This window comes from Rhagoletis pomonella, unplaced genomic scaffold, assembly GCF_013731165.1.
Source record: "Rhagoletis pomonella isolate Grant_MI unplaced genomic scaffold, Rhpom_1.0 Rhpom_scaffold_00004, whole genome shotgun sequence".
NCBI lineage: Eukaryota > Metazoa > Arthropoda > Insecta > Diptera > Tephritidae > Rhagoletis > Rhagoletis pomonella.
Window position 1 is genome coordinate 19,884,691 of NW_023458558.1, and position 7,234 is coordinate 19,891,924.

Below are 7,234 nucleotides of genomic sequence, written 5' to 3' on the forward strand. Positions count from 1 at the left end.
ATGGGAATATATGTATGTACATTCAAATATTTAATGCCGTTTTTCTCGAGTTTATTTTTCTTGAGTCATGGCACTATTGAAGTAAATGAGCTATATGTATCTACATATGTGTGTGAACATGCATGTGTATTTATATGAATGTATGTATGTACATTAGGGCGTGTTGATTTGAATGGATGAAAAAAAATTAAAAATCGTATAGCAAAAACGTAATCTACATTAAATCCTAAGAAAATTCTCTGAAGAAATCATGGGTCTAAAATCAAACCCTAATTCGCGCCTCTCGACTTGAAAATTGTTTTCCTCTTCTTTCGCTAAAATTATTTTCTTTTTTTGAAATATATTATGTTTTATTATATTGTATTATAGTTTATGCAATACAGGTTTTGTTTTGAGACTAATCAAAATATTCAATTATCAAAAAAGCAGTTGAACCCCAATTTGCATCTCCTCTGATTTGCGTTCTATATAAAAAATAGTTCGAAAATTTTTTTTAATGAACAAAAATTTTGAGTGTAGAAAAAATATAAAGTGCAAAAGAACTACCTTACTAAACAGTTTTATTCAGAAAATTCGATTTCTTTTTGGAAAAACCTATTTTTTCTAACATTTATTTTTTTGGCAAAGATGGCCATATAAATTTTCAAGTCGAGAGGCGCGGATTAGGATTTTATTTTAGATACATGGTTTCTTCGGAGAATTTTCTTAGAATTTTATGTAGTTTACGTTTTTCCTATACGATTTAAAAAAAAAAAATCAACCCGCCCTAATGTACATACATGTGCACGTCGATGTATGTATTCTGAATGTGGAAACGTTTAAAAAATTTAAAATCGATGGAAATATTAATTCTTAGGTACTTAATTACTAATTATGTACATTGGTATCATGTTATTCTGAATAACATTTTTCCACTTCTCAACTGAAGCAAATTCTTAAACGAACAAAAAAAATAAAAAAACTTAAAGTGTATAATAAAAAAGTTACAAACGAGGAAACAAGTAAAATAAAAAATTTCAATCGCACACCTTAAAATTCACCATGACACTATTGTATAAACTTATACTAAAAATTTTAAAATATTAAACTAGAAATAAATTAGTTGTAAGTGAAAAATTTACAAAAATTATTATTTAAAAAATTGAAACCAAAACCTAAAAAAGACACACTCTACTAATGTTAACTGATGGCAATGGAATTTGGCAAAAAAACTTTAGGCAACCCCAAACTGAAAGCAAAGAAAAGACATGTAGCATTTGGTGCAATTAAACAAATATTTATGTAGATAAGAATATTTAGTATAGAATTGGAAAAAGTAATTTAAGAAGCAAGTCACATATTTAATAGCATAAGTAACGCAAAAACATCTGAAACTAAAAAACGAAAAATCACAACTAACAATACTTGTCACAGAACCTGGAACAAAATGCAAAAAATTAAAAATAAAACATATGTGAACTAAATACATTTTATTTTAAAGCGTCAAAAAGTACGTACATATATACAATACAGATCAATCACATAAACGAGTCGCAAAATAAGAGTTGAATCCTTGTAATAAAAAAAAACCATCATCAACAGCAAAAAAGTGAATAAAAACTAAAAGTAAATGCGTAGCTATAACTGAAAATGTTATTGGGCATTTATGATTGGAAAAAAAATTAAAATTCAAAAAAAATTCATATGTTTAAGCATTAGGGTATTGTTAAATGTTATTTTAGTTTAAATAAAAAAAAAAGAGTAATAATTTTTTAAGTTTGTTAATATTTTTTCGAAATGTAAAATATTTAAATATTAAGAAAACTGATGCAGTGACGAATAAATAAATGAAAAAAAAAAAAAAAAAACGATTTATTTCACTTATTTTCAGAGAGGAAAATAAGATTACTTATAGAAGCCGTACGGATTAGAGTTTTTTTTTCGCAGACAATGACGGTGCTGGGATTGAGGGCGAGGTCGTTACGACACAAAGAAATGGTGCCCCTATTCACCGTGCGATGCAAGCAAGCGCTGCCTCATATTATTAAAAGCCCCATCGATATCGAGGTGGGCTTCCACCGTAAAATCGTTGTGAATGAAGGCGTTTTTTATACAAAAAAAATTGCAGCATTTCCTACCGATCTTCCTTTACAATAAGCATGTTGAGCTCTTGATAGGCAATTTCGCTGCTTATGTGTAGGTCAACCAACCTCTTCAACGTTTTCAGCTTCCGGCTTCCGTTAAGGTAATTTTCTTTGGGGAAAGATCAGAAGGAAAGTAGGTATCTAGGAGCAGGCCAAATGACCCCTCACTACTCATAGTCTAGTTAGCTGCCTCATCTCTCAAGTAACTCACCGGAGCGGGATTCCTAGCAGGAGTACGCCAAAGTCTAGAGGACTTATAAAACCATTCTACATTTCCGCAGAAAGCCCTCCAAGAAGCTCTTCTTATAGCTCTCCAGTCTGGTCGTTACAAGGACTTCATTGCTGAAATTATGTAAAAGAAAAGCTTTTAGTTCAACTATGAAGAGCATGCAGGTTCTAGTTCTACCATCAAGTTACAGCTCCTTGCACCGAGACGAGAGATATCGGTACTGCTTAGCCACGGCGCCTGAATCTGAACCCCTTTCCACTTCACCTTTCATTCTCCGAAATACCTCCCACAGCGACCCCGATGTCGGGAGGACCCAGAGCACAACCTTCTCGAAGCCATAGCTTATGACTCCCTTGGTATCTCCGAGCGCAGCGAGAGACTCTGCATTGAGCAGTACCAGCACTTACCGATAGTTTTCCTGGCTCCTCTCTGAGTCGGTAGCGATGGATTTCAGTGCCAAAGTATTTCTTCGGTTTCCGAAGGAGACGAAGGTTCAGAAGGGGCCATAGACGACGCCGAGCATGAAGAGGATCGATTTGTTCACGACCACTAGCTTGGCGCCCTTCCTCAACTCCCCACCAAGGAAACTTATAGACCGTTCGCCGGGAATCTTATGAGCTTATACAGTCCATGATGCCTCCCGACACTTTCATACCAAGGTGTTGGGCCAGGATTCCCCTAGAAAACTCTCAGAAATACGAATACCGTCTTCTCAGCTGTGATCCATAGCCTGAAGTTCCACAGATCCAATTAGATTGGCGATTTCGATAAACTTTGGAGCCGTCCCTGCGCGCGGTGTTGAATGATGAAGGTTCCTCCCTCTATCTGCCTTTGCGATGCGGCTAATTTCCTCTGTATGGCTTCCGCAGACTCCGCAACGTTGAGCACCTTTTTAGCCCACTCGAGCGTACGAGCATGCTGATCACATGTCTGATGAGCACACTAATGCCAAAGCCAAGCGCTCCAAATTTTCGTTGGCCAGGCGACGGTTCGAATGCGCCTTTAGCGTTGCAGATACGCGTCGTTTAGGCGTGCCTTAAAGTCCCCCGTCGGTGATTCTTGAAGCTCCGAAAACCCGCGGCAAAATACACTTGCTGGTGTTGGTGGTTCCGCTACGCTATACACACTGCGACTGTCAGATTTTCGTCTGTTTTGCCACACTTAGTCGATGAAGTTGGCTTCGACTCCCCAGGGACGTCGACTATGCATTTCCCACTCGAGAGGCGAATTCGCCTCCACAGGGCCATAATCTCTCACCCGAGCTGCAGCTTTGTCTTTAGTCAGCTTCGGTTCTCCTACGACTCCGACCATGCAGGACCTACTCGTTGCCTTAGCCGAAGATGACTTCGCCTCCTCAGGGCCAGGAGATCCACTCGGGACAGAGTCCGCTTTGAGTGTTGGCTCCGACAACCTTACGATCCTCCAAATTGTTTTTTTTTTCTTTTTAGTTTTGTTTATTTTGTTGACTACGAACCTTTCAGTGGGCATGGCGTAGCTTAACAACCTGGGTTACCGGGTCGGCAGTGCTTGGTTATTGTTCAAAATTAGCTCGAACCAGAGGAATGGAGGGCACTCGCCTAGTACTCGAAGGTGAAGGCACGATTACAACCATCGCACTATCGACAAAGTTCCTACCATAGCAAACCTAAACGCGCTTTATTAGTCAGGACTGGCTAATTCTGACTCATCCGCAAAAGCCTCATATAGACCAAACGAATGCCCGTACTGCTCTTACTGGAAGCTTGTAGGTTTTCATGATGACATGAAATCCGCATGATTTTTATTGTACGATCTATACGTAGTCTTTGCAACCCTGCAGCCCCGTGTACGTTCACGCATTCTCTCTGTTTGTAAGTATACAATAAAATCCTCTAGAAGAATAAATGCAAGCGCTATGTAAATTTTTATTCCCTCATTCTAAGATTTATGTCTTTGTTGTTTTATTCATCGCTTAAGAATCCTGTACTTTTTCCGCACCGTTATGTCAACCGTCAACCTCTTTTTTAGCTCCAAGAGACCTTTCAAAATTCAGATTAAACATATAATTGGCTATACTGCTGTGACTGTTCATACATATTTACGTTCTGAATCCAAACTGATCTAAGTGTCGAGGCAATTGTAAGCGCTAATTTCATCGCTACTGGGTTCCTTGATCTTGGCTTTGGTTTTAGAAGGATCTCCATAATTTAGATGTCCGGCAGAATGCAATATTAGTTTTCCACGAAATCTCAGATAACCTATCCATATTTCCACACAAGCTTTGTATGCGCTTCCCGTGAAACTTCTTATTTTTTTCTTGTAAATAAATATTAAGCAGATCTTTGTGCTTATTCCAACATTGAGAGAAGTTCGTTAATTTCACCTTATGATAGCTCCCGACTTTGGGTTAAAGGCAGTAACGAGCGCCCTTGTTGGTATTTTCCAAATCGTAGGAGATTAGTAAACCCTTAGGTTTTTGAATACTAATCTCGAAAGTTGTTCCGAATCTTGACCAATCATTTAGTTTTGCCATTCTTAAGAGATTTAAATTCACAATTTCCTTACAGAAATACCAAACCCTATGCACGAATTATCAGAAAAAGGAGAGCGATCTTATACCAAGCTTTGTTCATAACTCCTTTTTACAACATTACTCGACTTTGAAGTTTAAAATATCGCCGAAATTTAAAGTACTAAGCACATATATTTTTCAAGTTCATATTGACCTAAGAAAATTTCATCAGAAATAAAAAATGATTAACTCGGCTGAATTAGAATTTAGTTACTACAAATGTGGCTCAAAAGATCTTTAGCCCTCAGAAATACCTGTGAATCATTTATTATAGCTCATCATGCCATAATAACATTAATAATCACTAGCAGTGCCAGTTACTGTAGAAATTCGGCCGTTTCTTTAGTCTAAAACGTGACTAAAATTAACTTTGGAGGACTTTGACAAGACTTGTAATGGACCCGATACTTTCCAGTTTGTCGATAAATTTCGATCATTTGATACATACCGATAATTCAATGAATATCAAAAACTGTGCATTTCTAGGTCTCCCTAAATAACTCGATAACTCAAAAGTTTATATATCCCGATATAAATCGATAATTGAGTTAACTTTATATACCTCTATAAGTTTCGATAAACCAGTTAACTTTAGTAGCTCTATATTTTTCGAAAGCTATCGGCAATTTCGATATATTTTGCAAATTCAAAAAACTTCGACTCGATAAATCGACAAATTTCAGTTAATAAATAAATATCGATTGCTCGATAAGTTGGAAGAACTCGGTGATTATTTTAACTCTATAAATAATTATAATTCAATAAATATAGATAACTTGATAACATTCATTTACTTGAGAAATTTCGATAATCGCATAAATTTGTATTTGTAAATTTGGACAACTAAATTTCTAAATTATACGTTGCAATAATTCGATAAACAAAACTCTATAAATTTCGACAAAAATAAACTTCGCTGATTGGATAACAATCGGTAACTTGATAGCTTTCGATAACTAATTTTTTTTTCATTTCTTATCGAAAAATTTTAATAAATCGTCTTACCCTTTCAGTAGCCCTAATCCTTATATATATCTCATCGTGGTCCTTTTCATCTTTATCTTAAATTTGGACTTCACTTTTTTTTTTTAATCGTTATCATTTATTTCTTGATCACCACATTTATCTTTACAAAGTTTAATTTCAAATGCGAAGTAAAACCAAATGCAAAAAAAAACACAAATTGAACAGCTTGCAACAATAACTACACATAAATACAAAAAAAAAAATTTAACGACGATTTTGGCCTTAATTTTCTTTTAGATTTACAAATTAGGGAGCCCCCTTCTCTCCTAGTTGCGCTTTGGGAGCATTTAATCACAAATAAATTTATTTCGTTAGGGGTCGAAAAGGCCAAGTGTATTTATTGTTTGTGAAAGATTTGAATTTTGGGAGTTTTGCAAACATTTGTATCGCTTAGTTAAATCACCTGTTTCTTCCCAAAAAAAAAAAAAACATTTGTATCGCCTCTGACAGAAATAAATGCATCCATTACCAATGCGAAGCACGTGCAAACTTCGCAGACGCCACCTAGCCCTCATTATTGCCAAAATCACCTAAATTATTTAAATATGTAGCACTAGATACCGTGCAAGAAATATGTATGTATGTATGTATGCCAAAACAAAGCTAACTATGCCTAAGGCCAAAAAGCACATAAAGGAAAATATTTATAAAAAAGATTACAAGTATTACAAAATGTTAAGACGGGCAAAATATGCCCAACATTAATTTATTTAATTAACCGAATATGTACAATTAATTATGCTAAGCACACTTTTTCGCTCATCAAAGACCATCTTTACATCTTGCGAAAGGATTACATAATTAATTTACTGTACAAGGCGCCATAACGCTCGGCCGCGGTACGAAGTGGTTGGTGCTCTACGACGACGACGACGACGACGAAGCGACCAATTGTTGGTGTGGCGTTTAATTTTGCATGAATCCATTAGTGGCGGCTGTCTCTCCGCCCCGCGCCTTTCACACAGAATCGAGTCAAGTCATCATATCGTCAGCCGAACCAAAAAAAACAAAAAAAAAAGACGCTGAAAGGCAGCTGGACGAAAGGGCGACGAGGGAAGGGAAGAAGGCGAACAGCGAATGACTTGGCCGCCAGTTTTGAAAGTTTGCAAGTCAAAAAAGGGTGAGAAATGGCAAATTTGGCATAACGAAGGAATGTGACAAGTGCCAAGCTAAGGCGAAGTTGAAGAGTTCAAAAGCTGAAAATGTAAAAATGAAACAAAAAAAAAAAGAAAAACATTTGCAGGATTCCATCAGAGAGGCGTGATATCAAAAAGGGTGGCTTGCTATTGCGCGAATGATTGGGAG